Below are 10000 nucleotides of genomic sequence, written 5' to 3'. Positions count from 1 at the left end.
TCCCCTCCCCTCCTCCTCTCTATAGTTCCCACAGGAAAAGAGGCCCCGCGACCCGCCCATAATTCCTCAGGGCCATAACATAATCCCATACAACGAAATACCAGCCAGGGTAGGAGTCAAAAATTTATATTCACAAGGGTACATGTCAGTGCAGGTTACGCCTCACCTGAGTCTTATTGTGTGTGATGTCTGTTGTTCTGTGATTTTCTTACGTGCATTTGTAGATTTTCTTTCTTTCTTTCTTTCTTTTTTTTTCTCGGCGGGGGATGGGGGGTAGAGGGTGACGTTGGTTAGGTTAGGTTAGGTTTAGTTAGGTCTGGTTAGTTAGGTTTGGTTTGGATTTATGACATATTACTAAAGACGATGATGACAACAACAACAACAACAACAACAACAACAACAAAAACAACAATAATAATAATAATAATAATAATAATAATAATAATAATAATAATAATAATAATAATAATAATAAAGACAATAGCAACAACATCAACAACATCAACAACACCAACAACGAGAAAAAAAAATCACGAGGCAGGCAATAACAATAACAATTCATCACCATCAGCGCCGCCGTAACCACACCAATAACGACAACGATAACAAGCACACAAAAACAGCCCCCCACACCTGGCCGCCTCGCCCCAACACCTACAATTAATTCCTCGCGGGACAAATTACTCCGCCGCCCAATTACGGGTGATTCTGACGCTTGACCCTCGACCTCTGAAGCACCACTTCCACCACCACCACCACCGCCATCATTACCATCTCCTCTTCCTTCTCCCTCTCCTTTCCCCCTCCTCCTCCTCCTCCTCCTCCTCCTCCTCCTCCTCCTCCTCCTCCTCCTTCTTCTGTTCCAGCTCCTTATACCCTTCCGCTTACTTTTCTATTCCTCCTCTTACAGGTCCTGTTTTCATCTTTCTTCCTCTTTCCTTACTTTTCCCACCTCTCTTCCTCCTCCTCCTCCTCCAGCTCCTCATTTCATCCTTTCTCCTCTTTCTCCTCTTCTTCATTCCTTCCCTTTCCCACTTCTCCTCCTCCTCTTCCTTCTCCTCTATCTCCTTATACCATACCTCCTCCTCCTCCTCCTCCTCATCCTCCTCCTCCTCCTCCTCCTCCTTCTTCTTCTTCTCCTCCTTCTCCTCCAGCTCCCCCTCCTCTTCCTCCTTTTACCCTTCCTCCTACATCTTCATTTATCCTTCTTATCCCTCTCTGGTCCTTATGTTGACTAAGAAGAGAGAGAAAGAAAAAAGTGATAAGTAACTTTTCATCTCCTTTACATAATGCACACGAAGAGTTGGTGATTATTTTTCTTTAAACTGAAAAGGCAATAATAAGAGGAAAAAAAGTTGTCGGTAATTTTTCATCTCCTTTACTGAATGCATCTGAAGAGTTAATGATATTTTTCTTCACACTGTAAAAGGACTGAGTGGAAATCTAAGAAAAGCAAAAGGAAAGAAAGAAAAAGACATTTAACAATACAAAATGCAAGCAGTACATACGAGAATTTGGAGAAAAGATGATAGCCACCTTACGTGTGGACTTGTATCGACACTCCACTGCTGAGCTGAAAGAGTCCACGTTAAGAGAAGGAAGTATCACGAAGCTTAATGCCGAAAGAGATGGAGTGAAGGTATTTGTTAACTCTGACGCCAGCAAGGTGGTCGCAATGAAGATGAGTGTGAGTACGAAGGCTTGTGCAAGGGAGGCCGCTGGATGGAAATGGCTGGCGTGCTGTTGATAAGATCGGTGATACAGTGTCCGCAAACATAACGGTACAAGGTGAAATGCTGCAGCGAACTGTAAGATGTTGAAGTTATTAAAAATATGTAAATGAATATAATAAAAATAAGGGAGAAATAGTTATTCACTGCCTTGTTTATGAATGTGGAAATATGGTTTGTTGTTGTTGTTGTTGTTATTGTTGTTGTTGTTGTTATTGTTGTTGTTGTTGCTGTTGCTGCTGCTGCTGCTGCTGCTGCTGCTGCTGCAGCTATCGTTGTTGTTGTTGTTGTTGCCGTGGTGGTGGTGGTAGTAGTAGTAGTAGTAGTAGTAGTAGTAGTAGTAGTAGTAGTAGTAGTAGTAGTAGTAGTAGTAGCAGCAGCAGCAGCAGCAGCAGCAGCAGCAGCAGCAGCAGCAGCAGCAGCAGCAGCAGCAGCAGCAGTAGTAGTAGTAGTAATAGTAGTAGTAATTGTTGTTGTTCTTGTTGCCATTGTTGTTGCCATTGTTGTTGTTGTTGTTGTTGTTGTTGTTGTTGTTGTTGTAATAGCGGTAGAAGTGATAACAACAACAGTGTGTTCAATCATAATTACGTTTAACATTACAGTTCAGCTTAAAACTCTCATAAATTTCTCTTTTCACTTTTTGGCGCCGCATTCCCCATGGTCTGTCCTCTTTCACTTCACTCCTGCCGCACTCCCTTCACCCTTCCACTTTCTCCCCCGTTTCTATTCTTCACCCTTTTCCCAATCCTTTTCCTACACCCTCATATCTTTCTTTCTCTCTCTTTCCCTCCCTCACCCCCACTCTCCCTTACCTTTCCTTCATGACTGTGTACTCACCAGATTACCCTCCTCCTCCTCCTCGTCCTCCTCCTCCTCCTCCTCCTCCTCCTCCAAAAACTAGTTCTCAAAAAAATCGTATTAAGGTCATTTTCGGCTCCATTAAGCGTATTTAGTTCGGATTAGCGGTCGGCCGGATTAACGGTAAGTTCGGATAAGCGGTGGGTAGGCTCGCAAAGTTGAGATAAACGGTAACTTCGGATGAAGGGTGATTCCGGATACGATGACCATCTGTGTAACTATTAAAGTGAGTTTGTATTACGTATACTCGTATAGTGTTCATTCCATAGGGATTTGCATACACACACACACACACACACACACACAAAGCTAAATCTCTCTCTCTCTCTCTCTCTCTCTCTCTCTCTCTCTCTCTCTCTCTCTCTCTCTCTCTCTCTCTCTCTCTCTCTCTCTCTCTCTCTCTCTCTCTCTCTCTCTCTCTCTCTCTCTCTCTCTCTCTCTCTCTTCCTCATACTCCTCCTCATCACTCCCTCTCCCTTTCACCTCTCCAGCCCACAAAACAAGACAGCGCACATTACCAATAATAACAACAACCACAAATACTCGTGTAAAAATAAAGTAAGCACCACATGATAACCACTGACTCCCACGAAAACACAGGCAACAAAAGACAGAGAGAGAGAGAGAGAGAGAGAGAGAGAGAGAGAGAGAGAGAGAGAGAGAGAGAGAGAGAGAGAGAGAGAGAGAGAGAGAGAGAGAGAGAGAGCAACCAAGATACACGCAGATGGAGACGCAGACGAACGAGCCACGGCAAAAATGAAAACACAAGAGATGAAGCAGCCACAACACCTTCCTGCTAAGCACACACTTCCGACACTGCGGGACAAAGCGAATGAGGCGAACGAGAGAAATGACAAGAACATATAACATCAAACTATAATGGCAGCGGTAAGTGGAGCTGGGAACAATTGTGTACGAGTATGAGAAAGAGAGAGGGATGATAGTGAAAATAAAAAGGAAAATAAGATATAAAAGAATCACCTGCATTCCGGAAGTTGTGAGGGCGAGGGGAGGGGGGAGCGTGGGAGTGGTGGAGGGTTTGAAGGAGGAGGAGGAGAATGAGGAGGAGGAGGAGGAGTGAATGAAGGAGTGAAGGAAGGGGCGGCAGGAAGGACTGTTAGAGAAAGGAGCAAAAGAGAGAGAGAGAGAGAGAGAGAGAGAGAGAGAGAGAGAGAGAGAGAGAGAGAGAGAGAGAGAGAGAGAGAGAGAGAGAGAGAGAGAGAGAGAGAGAGAGAGAGAATGCACCTCTACACAAAACTCACACAAACGAGTAAAGAGAAAGAAGAAACGGAAGAGATTACGATACACAATACATACTAAGCTACAAGAACTAAAAGAACGACACACACACACACACACACACACACACTACAGTTTTGAGGAGACACGGTCTGAGAGGGGGAGTGCAGTGGGTGGGTGGGGGAGTCTAAGGAGGAAGGGAATGTAAGGGGGAAGGAGAGGGCAGTGAGAGGGAGAGTTGTAAGGGATTCTGAGCCGGATTATGAGGGACTCAGTCAACAGGCTGCCGGACGGACGGACAACAGCAGGCATTATGCAGACCGGACCGGCAGTGTAGGGAGGGAGAGTGGTGGTGGTGGTGGTGGTGGTGGTGGTGGGGAATATGATTGAGAGAGAGAGAGAGAGAGAGAGAGAGAGAGAGAGAGAGAGAGAGAGAGAGAGAGAGAGAGAGAGAGAGAGAGAGAGAGAGAGAGAGAGAGAGAGAGAGAGAGAGAGAGAGAGAGAAAGGCGATGGGTGATACATGTGTAATATCTGAGAGAAATCAACTCAAATGAATAAGTCATTGTATACCAGATGATGGCAAAAGATGTGTTACGTGTGATTACATTAACAAGTAAATGAAAGAGGGAGCGAGACATGACATGCGGGCGAGATCGTAGACTGCTTTTAACCCTTTCAGCGCCAGAGACACTTTCTAGGCTTCACAAAATCACCTTTTATTAATTAGGAAAGGAGTAAACGTAAAAATAATGCTAAATGATGAGTAGCTAGGGGAAATTTTTAACGCCTACATAACAACAAAAATCATCAATGCAGTTTCGTAATGGTATCCGGAGTGAGAATGAGCTAATGTACTATTCGTATTGCTCTTCGTATTGCTCCTAAACCCAGTAAAACGCTATTAGGAAAGTGTGAATGCAAAACAGGATTGGAAAAGGTGAGGCAAGAGTCTTTTCTTTTCTCTCTCGACATTTTTTCCCACGTCTGTAGAACTTAAGGACGATGATTTTTGACAGCCCTCCACCAGGCAGATCATACACATCGTCCTCTGACATTTTTTTCCTCTCTCTCAAGTCCTCGAGAGTCTTATATACGATGAACCAAAAGAAAGAGATACTGAGGATGGACTGTCCCATGAAGAAGACGCGTGATCGAAATATTTGAGAATGTAATACAGTTTTAGCCAGTTTTCCTGTCATCTTTCCCACTCATACCTCATCTTCCAGTGAGGCATGAATGGCCAACACCAGACCACTGACATTTACACCACTCAGATGCACAGACGTAAATTTACAATACATACAGTAAATCTATAGTCAAGAAACCTTAATACATGTCCCTTAATTTATTTACTCACACGATGTCGCTTCGCAGAAGAAAGTGCACAGAAGTTAAAATACCAACAAAACATACCAAAAAAAAAAAAAAAAAAAAACAGGAAGAACACAAAATAGAAAATGGAAACTCACACATACAGGCAGCCAGAGACACAGGCTGACAGGGAAGAAGGAAGACGAGACACACACAGAGACACAGAGGCACAGGCTAAGAGGGAAGGAAGAGCAGCACATCCTCAACACATGGTTAGCTCTGCAGTACTCACCATAGTGCGTGGGGTCCATGGCGAGGCACAGGGGGCGGGACGGTGCAGCCTCGGCGCCGCCCTTCTACATGGCTAGCCTGTGAGAGAGAGAGAGAGAGAGAGAGAGAGAGAGAGAGAGAGAGAGAGAGAGAGAGAGAGAGAGAGAGAGAGAGAGAGAGAGAGAGAGAGAGAGAGAGAGAGAGAGAGAGAGAGAGAGAGGGGGTGGGGAAAGAAAAATTATCATTAGTATTCGTTCGAAGTCTCCATTTTTATTACTATCATCAAAATCATCATCAACATCATCATCATCATCATATTACCACCACTACCACCACAAAAATAAATAAATAAATAAAAAACAGCAACATCAACACCACCAACAATCATCACCACCACCATCACATCACTACCGCCATCACCACTACCACCACCACCACCACCACCACCACCACCCGGGCGTTGCGCTGCGTGATGAGCGCCGCCGTGCCTCACACACACATACACACACCACCCACACCACACCACCACCACCACGCCGCCAACCAAGACACCCCGCAGAGAAAGTAACGAAAAAGAAAATCGTCTACAAATCTTGCTCCCACTCACCTCAGTGTTTAAGAAATCATTTAGTGAACGTAAGTAACAATTGAGGAGGAACCTTCGAATGTTACTCCGATACTTAGACGAGTAGATAAGAAAATTGTGCTAAGTTATCGCCCCATCAGTCTTGCACCCTCCGCGGCATAAATGATGCAGAAAATTCGTCGAGAAGGACTGTCGAATTCCATCCCTCGACTCCTTGCGCCCGAGGACCAGAAGTGGAAGCCAGGCTGGTGAGCGGCTGTTCCTCCTTCTTTCCTTCCTTTCTGTGATGGCCATTGTGACAGCTCAACGTGTTTTGCTAATCATATTCACACCTTCCTCCGTCGCGACCTACTTATCTGTTTATATATATATATATATATATATATATATATATATATATATATATATATATATATATATATATATATATATATATATATATATATATATATATATATATATATATATTCCATTTCTTTCCTTTAGTATTTGTCTTTCCACTTCTGTTAATGAAATGATTCTCTCTGTCACCTATGAATATTTAGTTTTTATAGTTATTATTAATTTTAGTTTTTACTAATCTCTCTATCCATAGGTAGTTGTATCAGAGAGAGAGAGAGAGAGAGAGAGAGAGAGAGAGAGAGAGAGAGAGAGAGAGAGAGAGAGAGAGAGAGAGAGAGAGAGAGAGAGAGAGATCTGCCCCAAACACATCCCAGATCTTCAGCGTCATTTCAACATCACATCGGCGTCACTGTGCTGGCATGAGGAACCAGAATGCTGAGTGGCGCCGAGGCATTCACGTCAACACCTTCCTCCTTGTGATTAAAGAAAACTTTTCTCTCGTATCTGTTTACCCGGGAGGAAAGTGGAAGGAAAGCGTGAAGTGCCTCCCTCCTGGTGAAGTGCAGCATATATCATGAGGCAGTTCGATGAGACGGAGAACAAAGGCAGCGTGTGTATTTTCTCAACAATGGATGATTTGGTGGAGAATATAGTCGATGTTTGGTTACGTGGTTCTCATCCTTCTGTCCCTTCCCCCTTAAAATAAACTAAATAAATAGATTAGTAGATAATTTAACAAATAAATAAACAAATAAATGAATAAATAAGTAAAAAGAAAAGAAAAATTGTTGTTCTCATAATGTGATGTCTATTCCGTTCGACAGGTATAATATTCAGTACAGTCTGCAGAAACACACATAACAATACAATTACGTATCAAAAGGTGCAGCTTAGAACGTTTGACCAGAAGGTAACCTATAATATGAAAATGTTAACCGCTCACTTGGCCGCTCCTCCGCAGACAGTATTCCTAAACCATTATGTAAAGCATTGAATTTTCATGCCGTCAAGAACCAGTAACTCGACGCCAGGAAGGAAACCAAACATTGTGAAGAGAATTATGGATCAAGACCGCAAGACATAATGAGCCGTTGTCAAGAGTTTCTCGGAGTAAATCATTAAATGTTTGAATACGACTCAACACTTCTTTTCTTTTTGTTCGCGCCAAAGACAAGACCGCGACGCCTGTGACGATGTGCGGATTGCATGTCGATCCTGCACGACGCCAAGGGGACTGATACTCAACAGCAGTCAGTGTACAGACCACCGCGACCACTCAAGTGATGCAACCTACCGCAAGGCGACATTTTTTCAATTTTATTCTTAGCAGTTTCAAGTGAGTTACCTTTTGTTCCTTTACCAAACACAAAGGAGCACAAAGGAATATGGAGGGTTACAGACAGCAGCAAATCTTTAGGTCCTTCTTAGGCGATCTAACTACGAGAAGAAAAAGAAAAAAATAGAAAGTGGTTATGGGACAGGTGTCTTCTAGGACAATCTCTACACACACACACGCACACACACACACACCACACACACACACACACACACACACACACACTCACACACACACACACACCTGCCATTAGCGGGCCAATAGCCCTCCCTCTTCGCACCCTGCCGTGTACTTACGTTTCTCCACCACCAGGTGCACCAATTACCACACCAACACCTAACTAACAAAACCACCACAGCCACAAACACCTCCACTACCACCGCTACCTTCACCACATGTTCCACAACTACAACATGCACCTTCACCACCATTATCTCCGCCACCATCGCTCCCTACCACTTATCCCCATCCAGCTGTCTTGCTTTCACCCCCACCAGCCAGCCAGCCAGCCAGCCAGCCAGTCCGCTACCATCAGCACCAACCCCCTAACTCATTATCCCCTGCCCCCCTTCCATCCCCTGCCCTCCAAGCTTCACCTCTCGTTACCACCTGCATGTAATCGCTGATCGAATAACGCGACCTTTACTCCACCCTCGCTCCTCCCTCCATGAGCTATCTACATGCGTCGGGACACCTTGGTTTGGGTGCTCCGGGCGTGTAGGGAGGAGGCGTGAGCAGCAGGTGGCGGGGACCAGGACGCGACTTGGCTTATTCAACAACTTTCAGCACTTTGCAATCTGGGCCAGACACACACGCCCCCTCTTGTGAGTTACTGCGGATGTTGTGGGTTTGGTGGTGGTGGTGGTGGTGGTGTGGTAAGGAGGAAAGGTACAGTAGTAGTAGTAGTAGTAGGTGTGAGCTGCTCTCTCTCTCTCTCTCTCTCTCTCTCTCTCTCCCTCTCTCTCTCTCTCTCTCCTCTCTCTCTCTCTCTCTCTCTCTCTTAATATGAAATTCTCGAAGGTATATGTTAAATTACGTGGTGTGTGTGTGTGTGTGTGTGTGTGTGTGTGTGTGTGTGTGTGTGTGTGTGTGTGTGTGTGTGTGTGTGTGTGTGTGTGTGTGTGTGTGTGTTATGCTATACCATTGACTTGTTGGATTAGGTGACATGTTAAAATGTTTGCGTGATGTCGATTGGTTTGAGTACGTGACAATACAGTATGTGGCATGTGATGTGGTGATGTGATCCAGCGTGTTGTACGTACGCATGTCATGATGTACAGTACATACACAAATGAATATAAAGGAATGGAAAGCCAAACAGCAACAGAGCTTTAGGTTCTTGCAAGGCTGTTGGTAACTACTTCAATATGACATGACATAGTGTGTTGTGACGTATTACAGTATGGTGTAGTAGCTATGATGCAATACGGTGTGACAGACGACCGCATTCTTCACCATCATGGCACCTTATCTAAACTACTTTTAACGGCCGCCTTTTGTTGAAATTAGCAGTGTTTTTAAGCGTTTTCATGGTTCTATAGTGCATCCAAGTACATTTTCATTTTTCTAGGGAAACTTTAGTAAGGATTTTGCAATGGCAATGGAAAAATACTTATGAGAACCCGAAAAAAAAAAAATCTCAGTAGCCTTTGAAATCAGTCCTTGTGAGAGCAGCAGTGTTTCAGAGTACGGTGCGGGATGCTGCGCGGCGTGTGTGTCGTCACGTCGGTGTGTGAAGGTGGCAAGGCGGGTGTTAGATAGCCGAGAGGGAGGAAAGTGACTAATCTCTCTCTCTCTCTCTCTCTCTCTCTCTCTCTCTCTCTCTCTCTCTCTCTCTCTCTCTCTCTCTCTCTCTCTCTCTCTCTCTCTCTCTCTCTCTTTCATATTTGCCCTCCTTTCCATTATTCATTTCTCACCTGCTCTCTCTCTCTCTCTCTCTCTCTCTCTCTCTCTCTCTCTCTCTCTCTCTCTCTCTCTCTCTCTCTCTCTCTCTCTCTCTCTCTCTCTCTCTCCTTATTTCCCTCCATACTCAAACTACTCACGATTAACTCCGTTCAATCTCCATGGCTAACTTTTTCCTTCTGCAAAAGCATTCTTAAATTGTACTTGAATGATCTCATAACTTCTTATCATCCTCTCTCTCTCTCTCTCTCTCTCTCTCTCTCTCTCTCTCTCTCTCTCTCTCTCTCTCTCTCTCTCTCTCTCTCACCTTTCCAGACTCACTCTCTCCTTCCTGGCTTACCTTCTTCACCATCATTCAGAAGCTCCCCTCCTCCTCCCTCACCTTCCTTCTCCCCATCGCCCCCCCGCTCCCCCCCTCCCCTCCC

General features: G+C 44.6%; 1 long non-coding RNA gene across 3 annotated transcripts in view; it reads right to left on the bottom strand.

The window, feature by feature from the left end:
- The window catches only part of LOC135094352 (uncharacterized), a 66789-nt gene that overhangs the window by 4186 nt on the left and 52603 nt on the right, over positions 1 to 10000 (bottom strand). For all 3 annotated transcript variants that reach the window (XR_010263766.1, XR_010263757.1, XR_010263768.1), the window contains one exon: positions 5432 to 5508. This is a non-coding gene — a long non-coding RNA (uncharacterized LOC135094352). The remainder of the gene's footprint in view (positions 1 to 5431; positions 5509 to 10000) is intronic.

This window comes from Scylla paramamosain, chromosome 3, assembly GCF_035594125.1.
Source record: "Scylla paramamosain isolate STU-SP2022 chromosome 3, ASM3559412v1, whole genome shotgun sequence".
Classification (NCBI taxonomy): Eukaryota; Metazoa; Arthropoda; class Malacostraca; order Decapoda; family Portunidae; genus Scylla; species Scylla paramamosain.
Note: the sequence above shows the minus strand (reverse complement) of the source record. Positions and strands in the feature narration are given on the sequence as shown.